Source organism: Eriocheir sinensis, chromosome 18 (assembly GCF_024679095.1).
Source record: "Eriocheir sinensis breed Jianghai 21 chromosome 18, ASM2467909v1, whole genome shotgun sequence".
NCBI lineage: Eukaryota > Metazoa > Arthropoda > Malacostraca > Decapoda > Varunidae > Eriocheir > Eriocheir sinensis.
In genome coordinates, this window is record NC_066526.1 from 6,124,599 (window position 1) to 6,136,691 (window position 12,093).

Consider the following 12,093-nt stretch of genomic DNA (forward strand, 5'->3'; position numbering starts at 1 on the left):
ATTAAGATTTATTCGCTCATTAGTCCGGGTCTTGACGTGCAATGCTTCTTTATTATTTTGGCAGTTACTTAAATTGGCTTTCTAATTTCTGCTGTTTCCTTTGACGATTTGTTTTGTTTTTCATATATTTTTTCAATCATTTTTCAGCTCCTGACACGCTTACTCGCACTTAGTTTTCTTCTTTATTCAGTTTGGCTTATTGTGTGATGCAGATTGTGACGAATATCTCCCTTTCCTTCTAATTAAAGTTTCCCTCGTCACGTTTTGGTAATTTCTGTGTCCCGTTTGATGAATGGCTTCGGTGTGGAACTCGTTGTGTGTTTTGTCGTCCACTTCCCTTCATTATATTTCTCTCCATCACCTTATAAAAACTACAGACTCTTTCTTACTGATTTATTGAGGAATTTATTTATCGACCCATCTGAATATTTTTTTGTGTGATTCGTTTAGGTTGACTTTTTTTATTATACGCATCGTTTTGTTGAATATACGCCCTTCCGGCCTCGACTCGGCTGCTACCTGTTCGCCTTGGAGTAGAAGGAGTAGAAGAAGAATCTGAAGGAGGAGGAGGCGAAAGCAGAAGGAAGAGAATGAGGAGGAGGAGGAACATGGAAAACTAGGCAACAGAAAAAAACTCTTGGTCAATAACGATGCTTTTGAGATATATTCCACTCGTCAGGGAGTTCAACGACCCGCAGCCAGCCCACGAGATCGTTCAGCTTGCTCCCGTCGCACCAAAATAGCAGTAAATGCGATTCTCAGTATAGTTGATCGTTTATGCTTAAACTGCGTCATTATGAAGGTTGTTCCGATGGCGGATTACGTTGTTGAGATAATGAAATAATATCCATATCTGTACTGTATCGCCTCATTTGAAGTGTTAGTCCTATACCTCTAGTTCTCGGAGCGATTTGGAGCTCAGATTACATTGCCTGATCGACATTGATAAACTTGTCGAGGTACTTGAAAACTTTTAACTCCACTCTTAGTCATTACTTTTTCAGCGTAAGGAGAATGAGTGTCTTGAGCCGTTCTTCATACTCTAACAAAACGATGTCCTTGTAGATAAAGAGCCCGAGCTAAATGGTGTATTCCAGCAGAGGTCTCACCAGCGAGATAAAAGAATAACATGACTCCCGGGTCTTGCACTCAACGTTCCTCGCGGTGTACTCAAACATGGTATTAACGTTTTTACAAGCAGGGTTACAGTGTTTTGTAGGTCTCAGGTCACTGCTGATAGCGACCCAAAGATCCGATTCCTCAAGTACGACCCGCTCTTACTTCCCACGCCTGGAGGAGGAGGAGGGGAGGGGGAAAAGGAGGAGGAGAGGGCGAAGTAGGAGGAGTTGATGGTGGAGAAGGAAGAGATTGACGAGGAGGGGGAAGACGAGGAGAGGTAGGAGGAGGAGGAGGAGGAGGAGGAGGAGGAGGAGGAGGAGGAGGAAGACGAGGAGAGGTAAGAAGAGGAGGAGGAAAAGGTAAAGGAGGAAGGCGGAGCTAGTTTTTCCTTCCCCCAGTAATCACACTAATCGCTTTAGAGTTTCTGATAAGCACTGAACACTTTTATAGCTTAATGGCACACTTCGTCTCCGTCAGTAGGTGGGCCATTGCTCCCCCGCCTCTTTGAATTTCAATGATATTTTTATGTGCAATTATCTACCCCTCTCCTGCCTCGCCTCTTACCTCGCGATTGTTTACTTTATAGCCGCATTATTATCTCGATCGGTCTAATTTTCCTTTTTTTATGTATATGTGTGTGTGTGTGTGTGTGTGTGTGTGTGTGTGTGTGTGTGTGTGTGTGTGTGTGTGTGTGTGTGTGCGTGCGTGCGTGCGTGCGTGCGTGTTATTTTTTGTGTTTTGAGGAGGAGCCTCAGAAACAAGATAGACTTACTAAGGGGTGAAGCTTGTTCAGAAAATTTTGACATAATAGCGATCACTGAGACATGGATAGACACTGCCAATAGAAATTTTAGATCGGAATTTGAAATAACGGGTTATCAGATGTTTCACAAAGACAGAAGGGGCAGAAAGGGAGGTGGAGTTGCGCTATATGTTAAAGACTCACTTAAATGTTTAGTTAACAATTCAATCAAAACTAACATGGATTCAGAATCAGTTTGGGTGGACGTTTACAAAGGGAAAGAAAAACTAACTCTAGGAGTCATGTACAGGCCACCCAACCTTAACAGGCAGGGCACGAGTATATTACTACAGGAGATTGGCAGGGCGGCAGGAGTAAAAATGTCTGCGTAATGGGGGACTTTAATTATAGGAATATAGACTGGGAAGACCTAGTGGGTGACCTGGAAGCAGAGGATTTTCTTGAAGTTATACAAGATAATTTCCTTAAGCAGGTAGTTACTGAGCCTACCAGAGGAGATAACATATTAGACAGTCCTAACTAATAATGGAAACTTGCTACATGAGCTGGAGGTGGGCGGAGAGTTAGGAAATAGTGACCACAGAACGGTTCGTTTTAGCTTAGACTGGGAGGTAACCCGCTAACCAAACCCAGTGTTAGTGCCAAATTTTAGAAGAGCAAATTACGAGGGGCTTCGAAGACATCTTGAAGGGGTCAACTGGGATAATTTAGGGATTCATGAGGTCTAGAACTGTGGGTTGGAGAGCCAGGAGAACCAGGTAGAAATGTCTTACAATAATTTAATTAGAGTAATAGTAGAGGGGCAAGGACAGCATATACCACGGCGAACACTTAGAAAAGAAAACAATGACCGTAAGTGGATGACTCGTGGACTAAAACACGAGATAGGGTTAAAGAAGGGAATTTATCAGAAAATAAAGAATGGTGAAACACATCTCGGGGTCCGGTACGTCGAATTATCTAGATTAGTGAAGAAGAACACCAGGATAGCAAAAAGGAACTATGAGATCAAAATAGCAAATGAGGCGAAAAGTAATCCTAAAGGCTTCTTTCAGTGTATAGAACAAAAACACGGGAGAAAATTGGACCGCTGAAAACAAACACAGGGGAGCCAGTAGAAAATTACAAAAATACGAGCACATTGTTGAACGACTACTTCCCTTCAGTATTCACACAAGAGGATCGAACGACTATTCCGGAAAGGGTTCAGGTGTATGAGGGTGGGGATGGCGATAAATTGAGGGATATAATCATTACCAGGCAAGTAGTTCAGGATGAGACAGATAAGCTTAAGAAGAACAAGTCGCCAGGTCCGGACGGGATATTTCCGAGGGTATTAAAGGAATTAGGTTATGTATTCAGTGACCCACTAACCGACATCTTTAAGATGTCGGTAAATATTGGTTATGTGCCCAGCCTATGGAAAGTAGCTAATGTGACGCCGATTTTCAAAAAGGGGGACAGGTCAGCTGCTTCAAACTATCGCCCAATTAGCTTAACATCGGTTTTAGGCAAGATGCTGGAGTCCATAATAGCCAGGAACATTCGGGAGCATCTAGAGAAACACAGCTTAATTCACGACTCTCAGCATGGGTTCACGAAAGGTAGGTCATGCCTCACCAATCTCTTGTCCTTCTACAATAAAGTATTTGAGGCGGTTGACAGAGATGAAAATTATGATGTAATCTATCTTGATTTTAGTAAAGCATTTGACAAAGTTCCTCACCAACGACTGTTGCTTAAATTACAGGCTCACGGAGCAGAGGGTAAAGTTTTGAACTGGGTCAAGGCTGGGCTTAGCAATAGGAAGCAAAGAGTGCAAATCAATGGTAAAAGATCTGACTGGGGATGTGTTACGAGTGGGGTTCCATAAGGCTCGGTATTAGGTCTACTTTTGTTTATTATTTATATCAATGACTTAGATACAGGAATTGATAGTGATGTCAGTAAGTTTGCAGATGATACCAAGATCGGTAGAGTAATTGAGTCGGATCAGGACGCTAGTATTCTCCAGGATGACCTAAACAGATTGTATGACTGGGCGGATAAATGGCAGATGGAGTTCAATGTAGGGAAGTGCAGTATTCTGAGTGTAGGTAGGAACAACCCCTCTCATAACTATTGCTTAAATGACACTCTCATAAGCAGGTCTGGGTGCGAGAGAGATTTAGGGGTCTTAGTGAGCTCTGATCTCCGTCCAAGGGCACAATGCATTCAAGCTAGAAATCGAGCTAATAGGGTACTGGGATTTATTTCAAGGAGCGTAAGCAACAGAAGCCCCGAAGTCTTCCTCAAACTATATTTAGCATTAGTTAGACCTCATCTTGACTATAGAATGGATGTCAAAATGTTAGAATCAGTGCAGAGGAGGATGACTAAGATGATTCAGGGGTTGAGAAACTTGCCATACGAGGAAAGACTCAAACAGTTAAACTTGCATTCTCTAGAAAGGCGAAGGGTGCGTGGAGACATGATCGAGGTTTATAAATGGATGAAGGGCTTTAATAAGGGAGATATTCATAAGGTTTTGTTGGTAAGAGAACCGGGTAGGACACGAAGTAATGGGTTTAAACTGGATAAATTCAGATTCAACAGGGACATAGGCAAAAATTGGTTTACTAACAGGGTTGTGGATAAGTGGAATAGGCTTAGCAGTCATGTGGTGAGTGCCAATACAATTGTCACATTCAAAAATAGATTAGATAAATTCATGGACAGCGATATTGGGTGGGGTTAGATACACGGGAGCTTAGGGTCAAAGGAGCTGCCTTGTATAGGCCTACCGGTCTCTTGCAGACTCCAATGTTCTTATGTTCTTATGTGTATGTGTGCGTATATGTGTGTTAGTATGTGCGTCGCTATCGTTTCATCAGGGTGATGATCAGGTTATCAGAAAACACACATTTATGGAGTTTTAAGACAGCAAGGTCGGGCAAGGGCGAACGAGTGGCCCCCAGGAGTGCCATTAAAATGCCCCTCATCCCCCTGTGGCACCTGTTGGCACTCGTAGGACACCCTAGACACGGGGAGGGTACGTACACACACACACACACACCACACCACACCACACCACACACACACACACACACACACACACACACACACACACACACACACACACACACACACACACACACACACACCTGAGGCTCATTAACTGGGTAGAGTATTGCCCTCTGAGTGATATGATATATTTTGAGGCAGAGCGAAGAGGGAACACATGGTGGAGGGAAGGTGAGGGGCGGAGGGGAGGAGAGAAGACGGAGGAGGGCGGAGGGTGTGAGGGAAATAGTGGAGGGAAGTAAGATTGGGAAGGAGGGAAGTATGGTACGGTCGAGTGGAGAAGGATGAGGAGGAAAGAAAGTGAAGCAGCAAAAGGGTGGAGATGATGGATTAGTAAGTAGGAGGTGGAATATCTAGAAGAGGATACTGAAGAGTTGTAGAAGAGTATAGAGAGTAAATTAAAGAAAAGTACATGGAAAGAAGAGAGCAGCAACAAAAAGGGGAACAGGAAAAGAGCGTCGTAAAGTGAGAAGGAGCATAATAGAATGTTATACAGAAGAAAAGTAGAAAAAGACGAGAAAAGAGCAGGAACATAAAGAGGAACATGAGAGGAGCGTCAAGAGGGAAATAAAGTACATAGAAAGAAGAGAGCAGCAACAAAAAGGGGAACAGGAAAAGAACGTCGTAAAGTGAACAGAGCATATAGAAGATTATAAAGAAGAAAAGTAGAAAAAACGAGAAAAGATCAGGAACATAAAGAGGAGCGTCAAGAGGGAAATAAAGTACATAGAAAGAAGAGAGCAGCAACAAAAAGAGGAACAGGAAAAGAACGTCGTAAAGTGAACAGAGCATATAGAAGATTATAAAGAAGAAAAGTAGAAAAAGACGAGAAGAAGAGGAGAGCAGAAACCAAAAACAGGAACATCAGAAGAGCGTCACGAGGGAAATAAGAGTCTTACAATTAAATACAAATCAAGGTAGAGAAAGAGTAGTCAGTTTAGAACACTTAACTCCTCGCCTAAGACACAACACTATAGAACACACGCCACAACACACGTCCCTCATAACCCTACTGCGAGTCTCTATAAAGTTTTCAGACTCTGCGAAACTTGGTAGCGGATTCAGACTTGCCACGTGTATCTTGTTTTGGGTCCCTTCTTGATACTCCATTAAGATGTTGGGTAAGATCCGCCCGTTTTTGTGGCCTCTCTAAGTAGCTGTTAATCGCAAGGGTTCGTGAAGGGAAGGAAGGGAAGGGAAGGGGAGGGGAAAAAGGAAAGGAAATGGAGGAAAAGGGAAGGGAAGGGAACGGAAGGGAAGGAAAGGGAAAGGAAGGGTTGGTGAAGGGAGGGGAAGGGAAAGGAAGGAAAGGGAGGGGAGGTGAGTGAAGGGAAGCTATTAAGGGAAGAGGAGGAAAGGCAAGGGAAGGGAAGGGAAGGGAGGGGAAAGAAAAGGATTTGTGGAGGGGACGGAAAGTTTGGTGAAGGGAAGGGAAAGAAAAGGAAGGGAAGGGAAGGGAAGGGAAGAGAGGGATTGGTGAAAGAAAGGAAAGGAGAGAAGAGGAAAGGAAGGGAAAGGAAAATGAAAGAAGAAGAGGAGGAAAGGGAAGTGAAGGAGGGGAAGAAAAGAGAGGAAAAGGAAAAGATATATAAATAATTGCATCTTGGAAATAAATGAGAAATAAATGGTAGGGAATGGAAGAAGAAAAATGAAGGGTAGAAAAAAGAAAGGCGAGGAAGGGGTAAATAGATTAGGGGTGAAGAAAAACCCAAGGAAACAGAGGAGAAGGAAAGTAATTGACAAGACAGAGGAGGAAAGGGATGGGAAGAGTAGGGAAAAAATAGAAAAGCAAAGGAAAAAAATGTTATACGGTAAATTAATTGAAAGGGAGAAGGAAGGAAGGGAAAAAGGGAAAGGAAAGGAATGAAAGGAAATGGGAAGGAAACGAAAGGAAAGGGAGGGAAAGGAAAAGAAAGAGAAAATAATGAATGAGCAAGGAAGGGGAGAAAATAAATAATAAGTGATAAATAAATAAAAAAGAAGAAGGAAGGGAAAAGATGAGAAAATATGAAAAGGAAATAAAGAAAGGAAAAAATATAGCAAGAGAAGGGAAGTGAAAGGGGAGGAGGAAAGAAAGAAGAAAAAGAAAAGGAAATGGAAAGAAAAGGAAATGAGCAGAAACAGTGAAAGACAAAGGAAAAGGAGGATGGTAAACAGATAAGAGAACAGATAAAGGAAAGGAAAAAAGGGAAAAGAAGAAAAGCAAGATAAGGGAATGCAAGGGAAGGGAAGAGAAGGGAAAGAAAGGAAAGATGGTAAACAGATGAAAGAACAGATAAGGAAAGGAAAAAAGGGAAAAGAAGAAAAGCAAGATAAAGGAATGCAAAAGAAGGGAAGAGAAGGGAAGGAGAGGAAGAAGTAAGAAGATCTGGGTGGGAGAGGAAGGGAGGGAGGGAGGGAGAGCACCGTACATCTGGCTTCTCTCTCCTTCCCGGGTAGAAATTTTTATCATATATTTGTTGCATATTTAGGCCATAAGGTGTGATTACCGCTCCGCTACCTGGCACGGCTCCCACACACACACAGCAACCATAGAGAGAGAGAGAGAGAGAGAGAGAGAGAGAGAGAGAGAGAGAGAGAGAGAGAGAGAGAGAGAGAGAGAGAGAGAGAGAGAGAGAGAGAGAGAGAGAGAGAGAGAGAGAGAGAGAGAGAGAGAGAGAGAGAGAGAGAGAGAGAGAGAGAGAGAGGCTAAAAGACAGACAGAAAGACAGACAATTGATAAGAAACAAAATTAGTGATATCCAACCAACCAGCCTCACTAGTATCGAGCAATAGACAAATTGAGAGACACAGACAGACAGACAGACCCCCACCTAAGCTCATTATCACACACCTGCCTCCTCACCTGCTCGTTACTTAACCTATTACATCGACCCTTACCTGGTCTAGGCCACTATTGGTTTTCAATGAAGATAATGCTTTATTAACTAATAGCTAATGTGAGAAAGAGATAAAGAAAGACAAAGAATCATTAGTTTGTAGTGTTATTACATGTATCTGACAGCGTGAAATTTAGCCATCCGCACTTTGCCAATAAAGTCCGGTACTGGTTCGTAATTTATTTTTCTCTCAACACGTTCACCATTTTTTAATGCCTTTTAATATCTTCACTAATTAGCGTAGAGCAGGACCTTATCATCGGTATAGAGCGGCTCTTTGCTAAAATATTTATATAAAAATAGCTCATTTTATTTCGTTGCAATTTCGTTTAAGGAGTTTTTAATAGTTTGTCGCATTTATTAATTCCGACTTTCCAGTTTCCTTTGTTGAGATAGTAACGATGTATCTGTGAGCACCTGCCATCTTGTTAGAGTTTTTACCAACGCCAAAGAATGATCGAGACACTCAACAGGGAGCCCCAAAATAGGTCTGGAAATGAATATGAAGAAAATGAAAGTAATTTGAAATAATTAATTGCAAGGACAGCAAGTAATGATCGGAAATTAAACACTTGAGTGATTGGAGCAATAAACATATCAAAAAGAAACAATTAGGACCAACCCAGACCAAGAGAAAAATCATCTTTGTTAGAACAAAGGTGTGGAGCATTTGGCAAACAGTAACGTCACACTCTGAAGGAAAGGATGAACAGTCAGCGTGTCCTGCCAGGCCTAACACAAGGCTCAGAAACTTGATGCTCCACAGTATGTTTAGGGAGAATCCTAAGAAACGCACAGAGGAATGGGGAGAAAAAGTTTGGGTATAACAAAAAGGACGCATCATGACTTAGCTGACGTACAAAGGTTGAGGATATATTAATGACGATGTAGTGTGAAAAAATAAGCTTGGCCAGGTAATATCACGTGTTGAGAAGAAAGCTTTAGTACGGTTGGTGTTGATTTTCATAAAGTATTTGGAATTTTTTTTCTTTTTGTTCATTCTTTAACTTACATGGTTCTCTTTTTTACTTTAAAAAGTAAAGCTTTGGAAAAAAACTATTGCTGCGCGTAGCCTCGGTGTTCATCTCCATCTCATTGGCCCCTGAGTCGAGGACACAGGGCCAGTGTGACATCCGGGCTACCACAGTATGCCTTTCCCAGATGTCCCCGGGTACCCATTTATCAACCAGCACAAAAGGGAGGATGGACAGCTGGCTGAACTCCACGCTGACTGCCCAGGCCGGGATTTGAACCCAGACTTGCGTGTTCGTAGCTTGACACGCTAACCACTGCACCACGGAGGCGGGTAACTTTTTACTTTGTCTTCTGAAGTTCTGATCAATTTAAAACTATCATATACATTTTTGCAGCCAAATTAATATTCTTTTTTTTTTAATTCATGAGAGAGAGAGAGAGAGAGAGAGAGAGAGAGAGAGAGAGAGAGAGAGAGAGAGAGAGAGAGAGAGAGAGAGAGAGAGAGAGAGAGAGAGAGAGAGAGAGAGAGAGAGAGAGAGAGAGAGAGAGAGAGAGAGAGAGAGAGAGAGAATAAGAGAAAATACAAGTAGGAAAAGAGTTGTAGATGGAACTAAGGGAGGGAGGGTGAGGAGAGGGGTGGAGGGGAGAGAGGGATGAGACTGAAAGTTGTCTCAAAGGGGATCTGTGTGAGGGGGGAGGAGAAGGAAGAGGAGGAAGATGAGGAAAAAGAGGAGAAAGGAAATAAGGAGGTAGTGTTGGGGATAAGTAAGATGAAGCAAGAGAAGGAGGAATGGACAAGGGAGGAGGGAGGTTGAGGATGAGGAGGAGGAGGGAGCTTAGGTGGATGAGAGAAAGGTGGGGAGGGGCTAACACACAAGCTGCATCCATAATGACCGTGGGATGGGTTGTGCTCTTTCCTAATTGACACCTGACACCCCGGAAAGTCACCTGTGCAGAAGTAATTACTCGACCCTCACCTGATGACTAGTGACGATCTGCTGGACTCCTTACGCGGGGGCAGGTGTTTCCAGGTGACTCGCTTTTTGAGGGTCCCGCTGTTCTCTATCCCAAATTAATCCCCAGTAAATTTCGACTCACAAATAAGTGTGTCTTGATTTGAGTCCTCTACTATCATGATCGTTATTTTCCCTCTATCCCGGCCGTTGTTTATTTTTAATGAAGGGAAATGTGATCTTGCGTGGACTGGCGGAGATGTTTTGCAGTCGTTGCTAATGACGTGTTTCGTATCCTTGGCAGAGACGGCGACGGCGGGGCAGAGAGGGAGAAGGAGAGGGAGCTGTGCCGGTGATGGTGGTGGTAAGTGTTGCTGTTGCTGTTGTTTTTATCTTGCTCCCCTTGTTGTTGAGTGTGAAGGTAGGTGGATGTGATGTGCAGCCTTATTTGTATGTTGTTCTTTGTGCTTTCTTTGTGCTTTGCTGCTGGTGAATGAGGTCGTATGAAGAGGAGAGGCGAACATGTGGTGAGAAGGTGGATACAGAATGATGCTGAAAGATATATTAAGTTAAAAGTACATAAGGAGAAGTGCCTCGGGTTGGAAGTGAAGGAAGTGCATGGTGATGAACGTGAGTATTATATAACAGAGGCAAGGAAGGACGAGGAAGAAATGTTTGTGGAGGGAAGGGAAGGTGAAGGAAGTGGTGATGGTCAGTGAAAAGTGAAGAGAAGAAATAGTGAAAAAGAAAAGTGTATGGAAGTGAAGGAAGTGGCAATAGGAGGGCATAAAGGAAGGCTTTTTTTACGTTTGACCTATAGTGCCGACAGGCTTTCATGAAGGGGCCTGTTGGCCGGTTCCAGTCTTAGTTTCGCAGTTAATTTATTTTATAGTAGCTCCATTCTTGCTTGACTCATGCTGCCCCCCGGAGCTCCAATTGATCCTCTTTAGAGAGTTTCGCTAAAGTCCGGGTTGATGGGTGTAGTCATCAGAGTAGCGTATGGCTAGTCTTTGGCCACTCGGGGGTGACTGAAAAGTGTCAGTTCGTAGTGGCGGGTGAGACTTGAACCCGGATCCTTCAGAACGGCTCTCCCTCACGCCGGCCACTCAACCACAGCTTCCCCACCTCCAGGGTGAGAGGAAGTGAAGGGAAGGCGAAGGATGGGAAGGAAGTGATGTGTAAGTGCGTGTGAGTCTTGCCCCTTCTCCTCCTTCCCTCCTCTCTCCTCGTTGTCAGCCAGGAGAAACAAGCCGCAAGGAGACATCACGTGCAGGTGCGGCGGAATTGGCGGCTTCATTATCGAAAAAAACAGGTCCAAATAATGATAGTACGTGTGTAATGAGTTTAATGACGGCGAGCCCCGAGTAACGTATTGCACCGCCCTCACCTGAATGACACTTTTTACCTTCAATTAATCCGCCCACCTGTTCATAATAGCCAATTAATAGGTGTTTTGCAGGATGAGGTACTTAAACGTCAGCAGCTTCCGTATACTTAGAGGTGGAATTACTATATTTTCCAGATATTTTCTCTTTTATAAGAGTTTTAACGTTTGGAAGGTGGTTTGTTGGTGCATAGGTTACGACCCGTCCTGCGAATGTGTGGGCAAGGGTTCAGACTTCAGAGCTGCCTGGGAAGTATACGTTTGAACAAAGAGAGGATGGGAAAGGAAGGGAATGGAAGGGAAGGGAAGGAAAGGAAAGGAAAGGAAAGGGAGGGAAAGGGAAAGTAAGGGAAGAACAGGAAAGGAAAGGAAAAGAAAAGGAAGGGAAAGAAAGGAAAGGAAAAGAAAGGAAAGGAAAGGAAAGGAAAGGGAGGGAAAGGGAAAGTAAGGGAAGAGTAGGAAAGGAAAGGAAAGGGAAGGGAAGGAAAGGGAAGGGAAGAGAAGGGAAGGGAAGGGAAGAGGGTACGATAGTAGAAAGGAAAGGAATAGGAAGGAGGAATGAGATAGAGGAGAAAGGGAAAGGAATGAGGGGAGAAAAAAAAATAGGAGGAAGAAGTCAGGAGAATGTAGGATAAAATTTAAAGTAGAGAAGAGAGATAAGGAAAGGAAAAGGATAACAACTAAATAGGGAGGATAAAAGGGGATAGAAATGGGAGGAAGGGAGCGTAAAAATAAGGGTGGAGAAGGGGAGCGAAGTGAGAGGAAGGGAGGATAAAAAATGAGAGAAGAAAACGGGAAAAGAAGAAAGGAGGGAATAAAATGAAAGAGTAAGGGGAGAGTAAAAAGGAAAGAGAAGAAAAGGGAAGGAAGTGAGGGGAAGGGAGGGCAAAAATGAGAGAGAAGAAGGGAGAAGTGAAGGAAAGGAAGGGAGATATAGGAGAGAGTGACAAGGGAAGA